Below are 18,248 nucleotides of genomic sequence, written 5' to 3'. Positions count from 1 at the left end.
CAGGGGAACGGGGAAAAACAAATACAAAATGTAACTTACCTGCTGCCCTCCAGCATCGTGTCATGCTCTTCCACTCCTCTCCGCCGCTGCAGGCAGGCTCGGGCTCCCAGCCTGCCCAGCGGCTCATGTGAGAGCAGCTTCAGGATTGGCCTGAGCGCCGATGATTTTCGCTCCAGAATAGACTTGGAGTCTGTGCCTGCTCTCTCCAGCCCCAGTAATACAGCTGGGTTGGAGAGGGGTCACTGCGCATGTGATTTTCAGCCGGCCTGAGACGACGGCCAAAAACCACATGCACAGCGGAGGTAAAGTCCACCACTGCTCCTCCTGCCTATCATAACACTGGCCCCTCCCCAAGCTAAATAAAACAATGATTAAACCCATTTTTTATCGTTTTATTTTTACATTTTTTAAAGTGCCGGAAAGGGTGCAATGCTCCTCCGCCGGATCACTGAAACAATATCGATGACACAAATATAGAACTACTAAAATATCGAGTTAAAAATATAGAATGCTCTTGAACATCTGGGAGCCCACAGACCTCCCTGCGAAGGGGAAGCTCTGGGTTATGCTGGGGCAAGTGGTGGCGAAAGGAATATCGCTCGATTTAGGGGTGCACCAGTTCCACCGAACCTAACTGAATGGAAAAAAGACATGGACTGGTGCATGCTGCAAGAAAAGACTGTATACATGGCACGAGGATGCCCTCAAAAGTGGGGGGAGGTATGGTCAAGCTGGAACGACTTCAGAGGTAACATCTGTGAGCCTCCTCAGACCCGCCGTTCCGGCGCAGAGACTGTAGATTGAACCTGTTATTCTCTAATGGCCGAGCTGTCTACTGATGTGTAACTTATTATCAATATATCTTTCTGGTGCTGTAAATGACTTGAACGTGCAAATGTAATGACCGTTTTTGTTTTATGTATTCTGCAAACAAAAAGAGTTTTTAAAAAAAACAAATATATAGAATGCAAAAATATCGACTTCCTATCTCCGAACAGGTAAGTACAAAAATATTAAATCAACAATATTGTTGTAAAAAATATAGGTAGTCAAAATATCGAATTTTTTAAAGTGCTTTAAAGTAATTAAAAATTAATGAAATAATAAATATAATTAACTTAAACATACTTAAAATACTTAAATAACCTTAAAATTAATAATTAATGTAAGTTAAAAAACATACAGCTTGATTTGTTAATACATATATATAAAGATGAACGTAATATTAATAACAAATATACAATCTTTTTACCATAGGATAGTGGAAAGGGTAACATTTACTATTACCACTCCAGTAAGTGCAACAGTAGGGAAAGCGTTGGATAGCGTAGGGGTAAAAATTACTATTCCCACTCCAGAGAGTGCAACAGTAGAGAAAGCGTTGGATAGCGGGAGGTTAAAAATTACTATTCCCACTCCAGAGAGTGCAACAGTAGGGAAAACGTTGGATAGCGTAGGGGTAAAAATTACTGTTCCCACTCCAGAGAGTGCAACAGTAGGGAAAGCGTTGGATAGCGGGAGGGTAAAAATTACTATTCCCACTCCAGAGAGTGCAACAGTATGGAAAGCGTTGGATAGCGTAGGGGTAAAAATTACTATTCCCACTCCAGAGAGTGCAACAGTATGGAAAGCGTTGGATAGCGTAGGGGTAAAAATTACTATTCCCACTCCAGAGAGTGCAACAGTAGGGAAAGCGTTGGATAGCGGGAGGGTAAAAATTACTATTCCCACTCCAGTGAGTGCAACAGTAGGGAAAGTAAATACTTCATATATTAATTTGAAAAAATTTAATATTAATACCAATTACAAATTAATTAAAAATAATTACCAATTTAATATAATATAATAATTTATCAATTAAAAATACAAATACAAATTATTTATTAAAAATCATTACCTATTAATACAAATGAATTACCAATTTAAAATTAATTAATTAGCAATTGAAAAATAATTAACAATTAATTAAAAATAAATACCGATAAATAAATTAAAAAATGTAATCAATTATAATTAAATTACTTCCCACCCTATTCCCCTATAAACCCACAACCCGCTACAAATTAAATTACGCAAAAATTAAATACCATCAAATTCATTACTTAAATTAAATTATAACATAAATATACACTTTTCACACATATACTAACATACAAAAACACTTTAAAAAATTCAATATTATTAAAAAATCTATATATTTAACATCTATAATATATACTTCGATATTTTGACTTTCTATATTTATGTAAATCGATATCAACTTACTTACCTCAAATTCGATATTTTTGTTGCCTATATTCTGTCCATTCGATATTTTGTCCATTACATTCGATATTTTTGTTGTCTATATTCTGTCCATTCGATATTTTGTCCATTCTATATTTTTAATTCAATATAAATGCAATTCTATATTTTTTACTCGATATTTTGACTCTATACCCTCCTCCGCCATAGTGGAGAAGCCGCCGCTAGTTGCAGTTCTAAGAATGCATTTCTAAAATAACTGATGATGCTCTTACATATCAGATCCAGGTGACTCCTGCCTCATGATGCCGAGCGCCCTATTAGTTGCCTTCAACATTGTGAGTCACATCACTCTCTTGATGAAAATGTTCAAATGGAGGGAAAGAAGTTTGTGAAGGTCCACAAATATTCGTTAGTGGGTGTTACAAAACGTACAAGATCAACCATGCCTTTCAAAGCCTACTTCCAAACCTCACAACTACATATTTCTCTGCATGCAAGGCGGAGAAATCCTAAGTAGTAAATGCAATTACACCCCTCAGGGATCCTTTTGTGAATTGCTGGTAGGTATCAATGGGGATATTTTCAGCCTTAAATAAGCATTTACGGCCCACACGTTGCAAATGTGTGCTCACTTATTTGGATTTATTAAATGTGACTTTAGTTCTGCATGAAAGACGTTTTTATTAGAGTAGTTTTTTTTTTTCGCTGACTAGCTGAAATAAATGATATTTAAACTTCACCACTTGAACTTGCATGAAGTTAGGAGTTAGTCAGCCAGCGGTACCAGACCACAGAAAAATATTTTTATGACTAATTTTTACGTCACTGATATTCTTTCCTGTGACTGCCTGCTCTGGGAGTTCCCTGCCAGACCTTGTTCTTGCACGTCTGCTGCGTCCCTTCCACCTGACTCACCCTTATTCATGTGATACACGAGACTAGGGCGTCAGCTGAGAAATAGCCCTTGTTGTGTCAGCGATACGTAGAAAAGGAATTAAAGTGAAAAGAGCCACGGATAAACAGTTTTTTTTTTCCAGAGCATTGCCTCTCGATCCGTTAATAAGAACATGGGAAACGGAAAACCACAGGGGTGGGACAGGCAGCAGTGCTGGTGGCAGGCAGACAGGTTGAAGCAAAGAGCCGGGTGGTGGACGACTGTTGCTTACAGGCATATATTCATCCCCTTCCGTGCTCTCCTGAGGCACAAACTTCTCACATTGAGGCATGGCGGAAATCGTCTCCATTGCGTATGCTGTTGCGTGTTAGGCCAAACGTGAGACGTCTATGTAGAGGGGGCGTCACGCGCGCCCTAAAGTAATATTGCAAACTTGGCAAACATCCAAGGCCGTACCATGAGCAATATGTGCCTCTGCAAAATGTATACATGTTACGTTATATATGAACATTTTTACAATGCATTGGGATCTCTGATATATGTTTACATATGGAAACTGATCTTAAATGGACACATTTTTCCTGACTAAAAAGCCCGGCTGTAATTAATTGAAAAACAGGCATTTGCGATATTCTCAGATAGGAACTACTTCACAAAACGTGTACTAACTGTAGCAAAATGGTCATGTGCGCAAAGTGATTATTAGGAGTACAAATCACGGAAGCACGACAATATGTGTGCAAACACAGGCACAAAAAATTGTGCAAAGCAATTTTTGCAGGTGGGCGCATTCATGATGCAGCCCGAAAACTGAAACAGTAAGGGTTATTGGACGAGGAGCAAAAGTTGAGAAGAGTGTCTAATGCAACCGACAGCACGTACACGTTCCTAATATCTACATAATAAAAATGATGAAAGGGCAAATGGGCTTATTGCCATACTTGTACAAGTAAACGCAGAGCAAAAGGAGATTTGTGCATGTGCCACCAGACAGGTCACACTAATCCACACTTAAATGCTGTAACACAACAGCTGCATCGGAAAACATCAAACAAAATGACAGTCGCCCTAAGAGGTAATTTATTATCAGTTTACCATACAAACATTCTGAGACAGCAGATGATAATTTTATGATGCAATTGAACACTACTTTAGTTCACCCTTTAGATTCAAATCAGTTAGCTCAGGAGTACAGATAGAGGATATATGAATTACATTAATGGTAACATGTAATTATATTTGATTTCTAATGTTTGCTGGGAAGCAATTACTTTACAGTGCAGGAGCTGTCACTTTGCTGTATTTGAATGTCATAGATTCAGAGATATTTTGTTTGACTCAAAGATAGATGAGATTAAAAACTCAAACACATGCTCCCAAACAGAGAAGACTGCATTTATAGATGAAGGGACATTTAGGCATGTCTGTTTCCTAATAAAAACAAATGTAAACCTGGTTTGTCAGTGCCACTGCCAGGTCAAGCTATAGAAATAGGGTGACGACCGCTGCTCTCTCAGATATTTGAAGATATTTAAATTATTTTGTAGTTCATAATCACTTCAAAATATAAGCTTTTGAGGGGAACAGAGTCTAAAAAACTCTCTCTTGCCTTTCTAGTATTGGACGCGTACCGCAAGTGGGTTTGATTCATCTGCGGAAGATAGACCCAGAAATTCTTATGACAGTCGACTTCCATTTGGCCTTTTGTTGTCCCCTAAGGATTTACAAACGTTCTGATACCTGCCTGTACTGATTCGGAGTTTGGGTACATTTTTAATGTTGGTTGCAATTTGACCACATCCTGCTAATAGCAGAGGTTTATTTAAGTTTGGTCATTGAGAGAATTGTGTTTATATCAGTCATGCAGATGGTGAGATTTGAAATTAATGGAACTGTTCAAGATTAATCCACCAGTCAGGCAATTGTACCTCCATATCCTGGTTTCTTTGCGACAGGAAAGAGCTCACTGGCTAAGGTTCAACGTGCTTATCTGCCAATAAAGCGGCCTGCAGGTGTTGATGAAAATTAATGGCGAGCAAAGTGTCAATGATCCCCTGGGATGTGGTTTGCATCAGCATCATACAATCTACAATTGGTGCAATTGTTGAGATTAAAGTGGTACAAAAGGGGGTGGTGATGGACGGAGCATCTGAACCAATCAAACACTCACACCCAGTCAACAGATCTGGGTTTAATCCATCACCGTTCTTTAGCCCACTCTGCCACACCAGTTCAGACATGGCCACATGCAAATCAGTCTGACCCTGTGCCTCATGGGAACAGTCCAGCCCGAACTGCCAAGCCATGCCTTCCCTGGACCGGAAACAAGCTTCCGAGGACCGGTTTCTGGCATTTCAGCCGTCTTCAGCCCGGCTTGCTTGTTGAGATTAAAGCATGCTCAAATGAACTTTCCTGAGGCCCCTGCGTGGGCACACTATCCTTCAAGGGAGAGTTTCCCACAACAGTCATTCAATACCATAATTTGCCAAAAGTGACGATTACAATTAGAGTCAATGCCACTCAATTCAATTTCAGAATGATTTACTGGACACAATATAAAAATGGGAGAAGATATAAGACGCCCTTAGGTCGTAGGAGAATACAGACACATAGTGTTTGCTGTTCAGGCCAAAAATTAGTTCAGGGACGTGATGCTCATTTAAAACTGCTTTTCTACACACCTTCTAATTAAAATTGCTTGAGGTTTCCACTGAGTCAACAAAATTGCGACTTGTGTGCGTGAGCGGACATGCAGCCGCATTTAATTTACCAAGCACCTTTTGCACACTGAACACTTGTTGGCATGAGTTGCTGAGACAGAACTTTGTTTTAATCCGCATTTTCACTGTGTGAACTCATCATCGAGCAGGGTGCCTCTGTGTACATCCTTCGTCCAGTTGGACAACTGTCCCTGGTTTCACCACACTTTGCCTGGAGTGATCTGTTCCCATGGGTTGTGGACTGTGGGTCCCTACTGATTAAATCTCTTTGCAGACAGACTGAACATTGGATTCTAAGATTCCTATCGTGCACTTCTAGAATGAAAGGGCCAGACGTACGGCCCTTCCAATTTGCGACTTGCAAATTGCTATGTTTTGCGACTCACAAAATAGAATTTACAACAGTGTCTCAGACACTGTTTGCGATTCCTAATGGGGTCGCAAATTGCCTGCCTCATTAACATTCATGAGGCAGGTGCAATTTGCAACCCCATTGCGAATGGCTAGCACTCCCAGGGATGGTGGCCTGCTGACGTCAGCAGACCACCATGTCTGTGACTGCTTTTTAAATAAACCTGTTTTTTTTTTAATGCAGCCAATGTTTCTTAAAAGAAAACGAGATGCATTTAAAAAAGAAAACTGAAATGTTTCTGTTTCATTTTTGAAGAGTAGGCAGTGGTCCGTGAGACAACTGCCTGCTCTTGAGAAAGATTTTCGCTACCAGTCATAAAGGGTAAGGAGTCTCCTGGGGACCCCTTCCCGTTTGCGAGTGGCTTATCACCTACTTGAAGTAGGTGGTAAACTGCAAGTTTTTTGCGACCGCAATTGCGGTCACAAAACAATCGTACATTGAAGTGCGACTTGCATTTAGGAAGGGACGCCCTTGGCACTACCCTTCCTAATAGCGAGTCTCAAACCCTATTTTGAGAGTTGGTAATAGGTTACCGATTCGCAAAATAGGGTTTGTAAAGAGGGCAAACCTATTTTGTGTTTGCAAATGGGCCGATTTCCCATTTACAACCAATAAAAATGGTCGTACATCTGGCCCTAGATCCAGAAGCAGCATTGACATACTTAGGATTTGGAGCCATGGTCAGCTTCATGCTTTCCCTGCTCATTCTTTCATGATTCTATAAACTATGGGCCTTATTTATGAAGGCCTTGCGCCGCCGGTGCGTCACTTTTAACATGGGAAAAAGTGACGCATCGGTGGCGCAAGGCCTTCATAAATGAGGCCCTATAACTTTATTGCTTAGTAGGATCCTCTATTCCTGACGGCTGAAGTCTGGCATGGTCAGTCTTGTTAAATGCTTTTTCCCACTCATATGTATAAAAAAGAGGGAGGCCTCCTTAGCAGTCAGATTAGGGACAAGGAGAATAAGCTGAAGGAACAGAGCAAGTCCCCAGAATAGTACCTTACTTAGAACCTATCAATGTATTGCCCATTTCTCTCGCAAACCCAGTAGTCAACAAATATTTAAATGTGACCCATATCATTAATAAACAAAAACAATTTGGAAAAAGGAGAATAGAAACCTTCAACGTGTGTATGGTATAAAAGTATACAATTTATTACAAATCAAATTAAAAACAGTGAATATACAATATAATGATAGTACCCAAAATCACAAACATCAATGATTTTAAAAAAATTGGTTCATCAAGTAAACACAATCTATTTTTGTAAAAAATTTCCCAATATTTAAAAAACAATATGAAAAAATTTCACAGTTGTTGTAGGAGTCGACGCGGCGTTTCGGTGTTTGAATGATTTCACCTTCTTCAGGACAAACAATTCTATTTAAGAAAACATCACAATTAGGTACATACTGTTATTACCATCCAAATTTACATAGTTGTTTCATATTCTTACTAACACTTAATTCTAAAAGAATCATGGGGCACATTTTGACTACATACTGATTGATGTTTTTATTCTAGGGGTTTTACATAAAGGCTTTTTTTTGGGAAATGTCGAGGTATAATTGGCAATACATTTGGTTCTTAAGGTGTGGTGATGTGTAGTCACCATTTTGGTAGCTGATGTCACGTTGGAAATAAAACATATAGCATACCTGTGGGTCATTAATTATACACTCCTCGCTTTCTTGGTTTCTTAGAGGTAGTTAGGAGCGTAGATTTTCTTATGTTGGAAACTGCTAGTCTTTGTTTAATTCCAGACACGAGTTTCATTCATCTAAATAATTGATCACATTATTGGTTGCAAATTAGGTTAGATAAGGCATTTCATTCAATTTGCCTATTTGTGCTATTAAATCTTATAGTTTTTACCTCCTCGTTGCAGGAACTTTTTCAATGGTGAGGATGCTGGAGGGGGGCCACCGTATTGATAAATAAAATAACTGAAATTAAGAAAAAAAGAGATTTTGTACTTTGCACCCCTTAGTTAGAGTTTTGCTTTACCCATTCAGTTTATGTTAGAGACAAAATCACATGGTTTCTGTTGGTATATACATGGGGATGAGTAGTATATTATATGTTACTAAGGGAGGGACTATGTATATCATCTTCACTTTACTCAAATGTCCAGTTCACATATTTTATTGGCCATTTCTGTAGTAGTACCATGGTGGCTATTTAGTCTTACCCCAGGATTTTTTATAAAAATTTCAGTATTTTATTTATTAAATGCTACTTACTTTATAAAAAAGGATAATATATCCCTGACTACAGCGCCACTGGATGCCTTCAATTCTCCCGGCAGCGTCAGAGTAATCTTTTGAATTTAAAAACCAAGGTCTCTCATCAATCCGACCTGAAAAGGTTGTACAATATTTTGTGTTATTTTCATCACATATATGAACCCTCCATAGCAAAAAATGCACAGTGCTCTATTTTATAGAATTGTACGATCTGCTGTTAGTAATTTGTATCATTGATTTTAATTTTCATTAACCTGGTCTTGCCATTTAGTGAGGGGTTTTCCCTCGCTGGTCTTTAGCTGCCTCCTGTGTTTTTTTGTGGTCTAGATAGCACCCGTCGTTACTAGTAGGACTATAATTGTGCTATCGCATTGGTGTAAAGGCCCCTGTGGTGCCCGATTCACTGTTTCTCAGACGCGTCTGCTATTAAAGCTCGCTAGCGCAGTCTCCCGCCCTCTGAGACGACTATGTTCTTTAAGCGCGTGCGTTCTCGTTCTCACCTTGTTTGTAGTAATCGGCCTCCCTGCTCCCCTCTCAGTCCGGCTCGCAGTTTTTCTGTTATCCGGTTAGTGTTAATCCTGCCGTATTTAACCTGTGATAACGCGGGAAAAGCCTTAATTGATCAGCGCGGGAGATAGACGTGGTGATTACGTCATTTCTCTGTGCGCTGAGTTGAGGTGGACTACAAATGTAGTTCTATGTATAGTCACTAACGTTAAAAAACGAAGGACTTGTCTTTGAAGGATTTAAAACATCTTACTGATTGATTTATGTAATGTTTTTAACGCTATCATATTATTTAGTGATCGCGATTTCCATATCGAAAAAACTCGTGATATTCCGTCCTAAAATAATAATTAGTTTGTTAATATTCTAGTCCCCCTGTTTTTACTGGGGACATCTAGCTATATTCATGGAATATCTAATATTATCATCGCGGTTATTTACAGCAGTAGTTCTGGCTATCTGGTGAGATACTGATCGCTCTGGATGTAATGGACGTCTTCTATGTTTAATTCCCCTGTTTGTTATTGTTCACAGTTACAAGACCTGGTCCTTGAAAGGTGTCTATGCCTCAATCTAAATGGTAATTGTTGATAATGTTCCAGGGATACCAGTATCTACCGCATTTTGTATGGACCAGGTATGCCACTAGTTTCTGCAATATTAAAGATCCATTATCTATTTTTTGGACGAATCTGTATCTATAGGGATCTTATTAAATTGCTCATTTTGGCTATTTACAAAATTCTTTCCCAGTCCTCTCTGGAGCTGTAAATAACCGCGATGATAATATTAGATATTCCATGAATATAGCTAGATGTCCCCAGTAAAAACAGGGGGACTAGAATATTAACAAACTAATTATTATTTTAGGACGGAATATCACGAGTTTTTTCGATATGGAAATCGCGATCACTAAATAATATGATAGCGTTAAAAACATTACATAAATCAATCAGTAAGATGTTTTAAATCCTTCAAAGACAAGTCCTTCGTTTTTTAACGTTAGTGACTATACATAGAACTACATTTGTAGTCCACCTCAACTCAGCGCACAGAGAAATGACGTAATCACCACGTCTATCTCCCGCGCTGATCAATTAAGGCTTTTCCCGCGTTATCACAGGTTAAATACGGCAGGATTAACACTAACCGGATAACAGAAAAACTGCGAGCCGGACTGAGAGGGGAGCAGGGAGGCCGATTACTACAAACAAGGTGAGAACGAGAACGCACGCGCTTAAAGAACATAGTCGTCTCAGAGGGCGGGAGACTGCGCTAGCGAGCTTTAATAGCAGACGCGTCTGAGAAACAGTGAATCGGGCACCACAGGGGCCTTTACACCAATGCGATAGCACAATTATAGTCCTACTAGTAACGACGGGTGCTATCTAGACCACAAAAAAACACAGGAGGCAGCTAAAGACCAGCGAGGGAAAACCCCTCACTAAATGGCAAGACCAGGTTAATGAAAATTAAAATCAATGATACAAATTACTAACAGCAGATCGTACAATTCTATAAAATAGAGCACTGTGCATTTTTTGCTATGGAGGGTTCATATATGTGATGAAAATAACACAAAATATTGTACAACCTTTTCAGGTCGGATTGATGAGAGACCTTGGTTTTTAAATTCAAAAGATTACTCTGACGCTGCCGGGAGAATTGAAGGCATCCAGTGGCGCTGTAGTCAGGGATATATTATCCTTTTTTTATAAAGTAAGTAGCATTTAATAAATAAAATACTGAAATTTTTATAAAAAATCCTGGGGTAAGACTAAATAGCCACCATGGTACTACTACAGAAATGGCCAATAAAATATGTGAACTGGACATTTGAGTAAAGTGAAGATGATATACATAGTCCCTACCTTAGTAACATATAATATACTACTCATCCCCATGTATATACCAACAGAAACCATGTGATTTTGTCTCTAACATAAACTGAATGGGTAAAGCAAAACTCTAACTAAGGGGTGCAAAGTACAAAATCTCTTTTTTTCTTAATTTCAGTTATTTTATTTATCAATACGGTGGCCCCCCTCCAGCATCCTCACCATTGAAAAAGTTCCTGCAACGAGGAGGTAAAAACTATAAGATTTAATAGCACAAATAGGCAAATTGAATGAAATGCCTTATCTAACCTAATTTGAAACCAATAATGTGATCAATTATTTAGATGAATGAAACTCGTGTCTGGAATTAAACAAAGACTAGCAGTTTCCAACATAAGAAAATCTACGCTCCTAACTACCTCTAAGAAACCAAGAAAGCGAGGAGTGTATAATTAATGACCCACAGGTATGCTATATGTTTTATTTCCAACGTGACATCAGCTACCAAAATGGTGACTACACATCACCACACCTTAAGAACCAAATGTATTGCCAATTATACCTCGACATTTCCCAAAAAAAAGCCTTTATGTAAAACCCCTAGAATAAAAACATCAATCAGTATGTAGTCAAAATGTGCCCCATGATTCTTTTAGAATTAAGTGTTAGTAAGAATATGAAACAACTATGTAAATTTGGATGGTAATAACAGTATGTACCTAATTGTGATGTTTTCTTAAATAGAATTGTTTGTCCTGAAGAAGGTGAAATCATTCAAACACCGAAACGCCGCGTCGACTCCTACAACAACTGTGAAATTTTTTCATATTGTTTTTTAAATATTGGGAAATTTTTTACAAAAATAGATTGTGTTTACTTGATGAACCAATTTTTTTAAAATCATTGATGTTTGTGATTTTGGGTACTATCATTATATTGTATATTCACTATTTTTAATTTGATTTGTAATAAATTGTATACTTTTATACCATACACACGTTGAAGGTTTCTATTCTCCTTTTTCCAAATTGTTTTTGTTTATTAATGATATGGGTCACATTTAAATATTTGTTGACTACTGGGTTTGCGAGAGAAATGGGCAATACATTGATAGGTTCTAAGTAAGGTACTATTCTGGGGACTTGCTCTTTTCCCACTCATAGCCACTTCAAGTTTCAAATAGTACAGACCAAATGTGACTCATCTTTGGGGCTCTTCCCTGTCTGGGTTGCGAGATGATGGTGTATTCCAAGAATATAATGGAAGGATCTGCAGTCTTTTTATGGGTTTGAAGAACACATAGCGATACAAAAGGGGATGATGGATGGAGCGTTTGAGCAAATCAAACACTCACCCCCAGTCAACTGATCTGGGTTTAATCCATCACCATTCTTTAGTTCACTCAGCCACCCCAGTTCAGACATGGCTATATGCAAATCAGTCTGACCCTGAGCCTCATGGGAACAGTCCAGCCCAAACTGCCAAGCCATGTCTTCCCTGGACCGGAAACAAGCATCCTGGGACCGGTTTCGGATTCATAATTCTCATCAGCCAGGCTATCTTGAATCCAGTGGCCAAGTGAACAAGGGACTCACGTCTGAGCATACCCTGCCAACTTAGGGCGAACAAAGCGATACAAAAGGGGATGATGGACGGAGCGTTTGAGCAAATCAAACACTCACCCCCAGTCAACTGATCTGGGTTTAATCCAACACCATTCTTTAGTTCACTCAGCAACCCCAGTTCAGACATGGCTATATGCAAATCAGTCTGACCCTGAGCCTCATGGGAACAGTCCAGCCCGAACTGCCAAGCCATGTCTTCCCTGGACCGGAAACAAGCATCCTGGGACCGGTTTCGGATTCATAATCCTCATCAGCCAGGCTATCTTGAATTCAGTGGCCAAGTGAACAAGGGACTCACGTCTGAGCATACCCTGCCAACTTAGGGCGAACAAAGCGATACAAAAGGGGATGATGGACGGAGCGTTTGAGCAAATCAAACACTCACCCCCAGTCAACTGATCTGGGTTTAATCCATCACCATTCTTTAGTTCACTCAGCCACCCCAGTTCAGACATGGCTATATGCAAATCAGTCTGACCCTGAGCCTCATGGGAACAGTCCAGCCCGAACTGCCAAGCCATGTCTTCCCTGGACCGGAAACAAGCATCCTGGGACCGGTTTCGGATTCATAATCCTCATCAGCCAGGCTATCTTGAATTCAGTGGCCAAGTGAACAAGGGACTCACGTCTGAGCATACCCTGCCAACTTAGGGTGAACAAAGCGATACAAAAGGGGATGATGGACGGAGCGTTTGAGCAAATCAAACACTCACCCCCAGTCAACTGATCTGGGTTTAATCCATCACCATTCTTTAGTTCACTCAGCCACCCCAGTTCAGACATGGCTATATGCAAATCAGTCTGACCCTGAGCCTCATGGGAACAGTCCAGCCCGAACTGCCAAGCCATGTCTTCCCTGGACCGGAAACAAGAACACATATGCTGGTACTGGTGATGCACTGTTATATTTTGACTTCAAAGAGCGTCTGTGGCACCGCAAGCTAGCAAGATGAGATGGGTCGTGATTTAGGCACTCAGAGACACCCCAGGTTCTGGCACACGTTACACCAAAACAGTTCCCAGCAACATAGTATGTGATAAAGGAAGAGGCAAGTTGTTTGATAAGGGAAGAGCTCTTAAAAAGAGCCATCTCAGTTTAGTCCTTAACTTTTCAGAGATTCTCCATCAGATTTATGTATCTCCATTGATTTACCTCCTTTCTGGAGCATTATTTGTACACTTTAAACATGAATAACCCATTTCTCCTAGTAGTATCCCAGAGATGAAGATTGTATGAGGTAGGAGTGAATTTAGCTAGTTCATAAAATTGGTTATTGTGTTTTCAACTTATTCAATAAATATATGAATGCAAACCGTCCTCTTGCTGATTATGATTTGGGTTTTCACTCTTGTAGAGAGACAGCCACCATAAAGGTGCTTGATGACGTACACCACACACAACATGAGGGAGAGCCATGCTTATTTCTGAAGCTGAACCTCTCAGTGACGTTTGCCACTATCAGTCACCACAGGATGCTTTTCAAACCAGAAAAAACATTGGGGTTTTGTGATAAAGTGCAACGTTGGTTCTTCACCTTTCTTGCATCAGTAGCTGATGGTTAATATTTTATACCATAAATTGAACTTATGCACGGCCCATAGGGCAATCTATGGCAAAGCCCCAGCCTACATCAAAGATCGTCTGCAACTTTATTGCCCTATGAGAACACTTCGATCTTCAGACGCCCAATTACTGGTCTGTCCTCGCTATAGGTTAGTGACCAAGGGAGGGAGAGCCTTTTCAGTGCTAGTTCCTCAGCTATGGAACAGGCTGCCGGAGGTGCTGCGCCGGGAAGGGAATCTATTACGATTCAGGAAGAGCCTAAAAACATTTCTGTTCAGCAAAAGCATGAGCACTGTATAATCCATTTATGACCTCAGCTTCCATCTTGCTAAGTTATTGTCTGTTACCATCTTTCCGGGCGCTTAGAGACCTGCAGGTGATTAGGCGCGATACAAAACCTCACTAACAATAACTGTTCCCAAAAAACATGCAATGTTGATTCCAATGAACTTTAAGTTAAATTTTAAAGACCTCTGCATGTTATATAGTTGACCTTGTTTATCCTTTGGAGGCTCCAGTATATAATGAATTTGCTCATTTGCTTAGGCGCTATAAGTTGTTATTCATAAGCTCTAGCTCATTCATTTATTTTAATTATTGTACAACAATGTGTATTACATTTATCATTTGTAATAGAATCCAAGATGGCACTAGTAGGCTGAGGATAATCAGCAACATTGGAGGAGGCTCTCCACTTTGTTGCCTTGTGTGTTGATCTACAGAGTGAAGGGCTGCATAATGCGTTGTAGCTAAACCTAAAATTTAAAAAGTGCAATTGCACGCCCTCCTCATCTGCAACCATTTATGGAGGCTCTCTTGGTAGTTAAATTGTCAGGCAACCTCCTCCAAGGAATTCCACTCCTCCAAGAGCTCTTCACGGGTTTCCTTACGGGTCCTGAATGAGTATTCACTCACCACTTATGATCTGTTCATCCACAGATGGCAGGCCACCAGAAGAGTGGATCCTCAAGGTCAATCACCCATCGCCTGGCAGCCTCAAACATGCCACATATCTATTGACGTCAGCAATTCATAGAGGTTTAATTGGTCAGGTGCATCATCTATTGATTAATAACCACCAAGAGAACCATTACATCTGACAGACAGATGGTCTTATAGATTGGGGAAATCTTACACCAAAATGAAATATCCAAACGTATAAGTCTGATCCATAAAAAGTAATATTTCTAAACTAAAACCACCAATAAAGAATAATCAGGAACCAACAGGCTTCATCACATAAAGATATCAGGAACATTCTTCTTAATTTCACTGTGGTTGTCCGGAGCAGATGCAATTCATATACTTGCCACATGTGGTTCAGGTCTGCAATTCTGGTTTCAAATATGTAAGGAACAGGTAGACTACCTGGAGTCATATTACTTTCATCTCCTAAATGTATTTTGCTTGGCTTCTAGCCCGATATTCAACAAAGGTTTATGGGGTGGTATTCTTTGTAATATTTACAAAGTTTCTTTTGCCAAATCAGGACTGGACAACGACACCCCTAACGTATCATTTTGGTGCTAATGTTGGACTCCTTGATCAACTTCATCACATGCTTGTGCTTTTGAGACCCAGATTGTCCCATTTTCTTGGCAGAGTTCCATTTTCACCCGGTTTATAAAAAGTGTGATCCTTCTCTTCTCTCTGAATATAGAATGAATGCTGCGCAAATAATGAGTTGAAGCATTTTGCACAAGTAAGACCTTAAAGGTAAAAGAAGCCAGTTTGTTGGTATTTTTAAAGATTATCGTATGTTGTTTCATGAGGTAGACTGTGCACAAGCTGTCAACCTGGGTAGTACTCTCGCAATTACAGCAAGCCATTCAATGACTAATGGCATACTAAGGTCTGACGTCACCCGGGTCTTAAAAGTAAATGTGTTATTATATCAACATTTCTAGGCCTAAATTGTAAAGCACTCTGATATCCTTCGGGATCAAGTTTGCGCTATATAAAACTTTATAAATAAAATAAAAAAAAATAAGTTCAATTGGCCAGTCCTGGTTATGCTTTAGTAAGGATAAGACAAATAAAAGAATGAAACGGGAGTGTCTGCTTGTTCAAGCACCCCCACCCCATACTGTTTGCCTTTACTCTGCTGCTTTGGCTGATTTTATTGCTATGGAAGACATCAGACCCTCGAGGTTAGGTGAGAGTCACCTACAGACTTTACGGAATGTTGATGAAACTATACCAGATCACACAGTAGTAGGTCTGCAGAGTTCTTTGACTGCACTTAATGTCTTTGATTAGGCCAATAAACTGGTGGCTATTACAAATAAATCGACGATTTTGATTTTAAGCTTTAGGTTTTGTAAAATTAAAAGATGGCACATTGGTAAATTAACTGTTGAAAGAGAGAAAATGTACAGGTATTAGGGTGTTTGGATTGAAGATAGAGGATTACTTTTGGCATATTTATCCTCATTGAATGCAAAGGCTGCTTCACTAACCATATTGGCTAGGTATATAATATTCTTTTTTATTTGCTATCTCAGCTAAGTTGCTGTCATATTTGGACTATGGGGAAGTTACGTTTCTAGGGAAATTAGGGTCATGGAAAGACTGTAAACATAGCAAGGCTCTTAGGCGTATGTTTGGTCTACCAACTACCCGTAATCAGTATCAAAAAGGCTGGAATTGAACTTTCAGCAACTTTCTTTTAAATTAATATCACTGTTTTTAGTGCGCTGTTATGCGATGTAATATGCCAGTGGGAATACTTTATGGTCAATTATATGGCATGTGTTATCTAAGACGCAAAATAATGTTCTGCACAGTGAGAGTATTTAAACAAGGCAATGGATTTCCCATAACTAAACTTTTTGTGGAACCCTTCGACCACTTTAGTTCATTTTAAATTGTTCGTAAAAAATAAGTTAAAAGCTTTGTCATTGTTTGGGGATAAAGAGGCTTTTCACAGGAAGACGTTTTATGTTATACATCTGGTAGTTTCTTTTAGAACTAATTACCCAATAAACCTCTCACATTTAACAAAGCATCTAGACATCAATTTGAGAATGTTGGACCCGGTCCTTTGGGCAGGTTCACCCTGTGACTTTTTGCTTTTTCCTAGCCTGTTTTTGGAACCTGGATTGGTGATTTTAGGCCTCTGCGCACTTTTTCACTGTGGTACAGTGTAAAGTGCGTGTGCTCTCTGTGTATGGATGGTGAGTGACCTGCCCTCCCATAGGAATGAATGGGGAATATGTATGCCCATGGTAGATTCCTGATGCATGGGGAGTGCAGGGTCGAGTTTGATATGTGTGAACTCGTGAGAAGGAATGCTGCAGAATGGTATATGCGGCATGGCTGTGTCTAGTCTAGAAGCGCCACTTTTAGAAGTTGGCATAATTGTGTAGTGAGTCTGCTGGCGCGTGATTGGCTGATGCGCCTGGCCCAGGAGTGCCTGGGCCTGCTGGTGGATGGACTGAGTAGGACGGGGTCTGCAGGGCCCCGGAGGAGGGGGTCTGAGTCAGCCGTAGATGAAAGGCCCCCATCTGCTGGTAGGGAGGGGAGGAAAGAGCGTCTGGTGGAACCAGGCTGTGCCTGTCGGCCCACCCCTGATGGCTCTCCCTCCTGATGGCCCATTGTCACCTCTGACCTGAGGCTGACAGGAGAGGGAAACCAGATACCCCAGGGCTAAGGGGCTCGCTTACACAAAGACTTCAAAAGACTTCAAAGCCTTTTCTGTGTATAAGAAGGGGCTGTGTTCCCTTCCAATTTGTTCTTGTCTTGTTCTGTTGCTGACTGGAATCTACCCGGGGCGGGCGCTGCCCAGCCCCTGGAGGCTGGAGGACTTCTGGGGGACCCCTCTGCCCTGCAAAGGGCTGATGGGGGACTCTGCCCAGCCCCTGGATGCCCTGATGGACTGCTGGGGGACTCTTCCTGACTGTCCCCCTGCCTGCTGCATTTCTTGGAAGACGTTGCTGGCCAATAGCGCTTAGGAGCGCTTTATTTGCCTTTCCTAGCGCTCGGGAGCGCTTTGCCTATTTTTCTAGCGCTTCGGAGCGCTTTATTGCCCCCAAGCGCTGGAGAGCGCTTTATTTGTATTTACAGCGCTACTTGGCCCCAAGCGCTTAATAGCGCTTCAACTTTTATTGGGTGCTGTTGGTATCGAGGGTGCCACCCCTCGTATCGTGGTTCCCCGCCTGCCTGCCTAAAGAGGAGGGCCGCTGCGCTG

The 18,248-nt window shown here is 40.4% G+C and overlaps 2 long non-coding RNA genes across 2 annotated transcripts; one reads left to right on the top strand and one right to left on the bottom strand.

Moving 5' to 3' along the window:
- Nucleotides 1-7,492: 7,492 nt before the first annotated feature.
- On the bottom strand, nt 7,493-8,225 carry LOC144766772 (uncharacterized). The gene is made up of 3 exons (XR_013597923.1): nt 8,155-8,225; nt 7,938-8,059; nt 7,493-7,659 (listed from the first exon to the last, which is right to left on the bottom strand). It is a non-coding gene; the product is annotated as an uncharacterized LOC144766772 (long non-coding RNA).
- A 2,823-nt stretch (nt 8,226-11,048) lies between these two features.
- On the top strand, nt 11,049-11,781 carry LOC144766771 (uncharacterized). The gene is made up of 3 exons (XR_013597922.1): nt 11,049-11,119; nt 11,215-11,336; nt 11,615-11,781. It is a non-coding gene; the product is annotated as an uncharacterized LOC144766771 (long non-coding RNA).
- The last annotated feature ends 6,467 nt before the right edge of the window (nt 11,782-18,248 follow it).

The sequence above is a fragment of the Lissotriton helveticus genome, chromosome 7, assembly GCF_964261635.1.
Source record: "Lissotriton helveticus chromosome 7, aLisHel1.1, whole genome shotgun sequence".
Classification (NCBI taxonomy): domain Eukaryota; kingdom Metazoa; phylum Chordata; class Amphibia; order Caudata; family Salamandridae; genus Lissotriton; species Lissotriton helveticus.
Note: the sequence above shows the minus strand (reverse complement) of the source record. Positions and strands in the feature narration are given on the sequence as shown.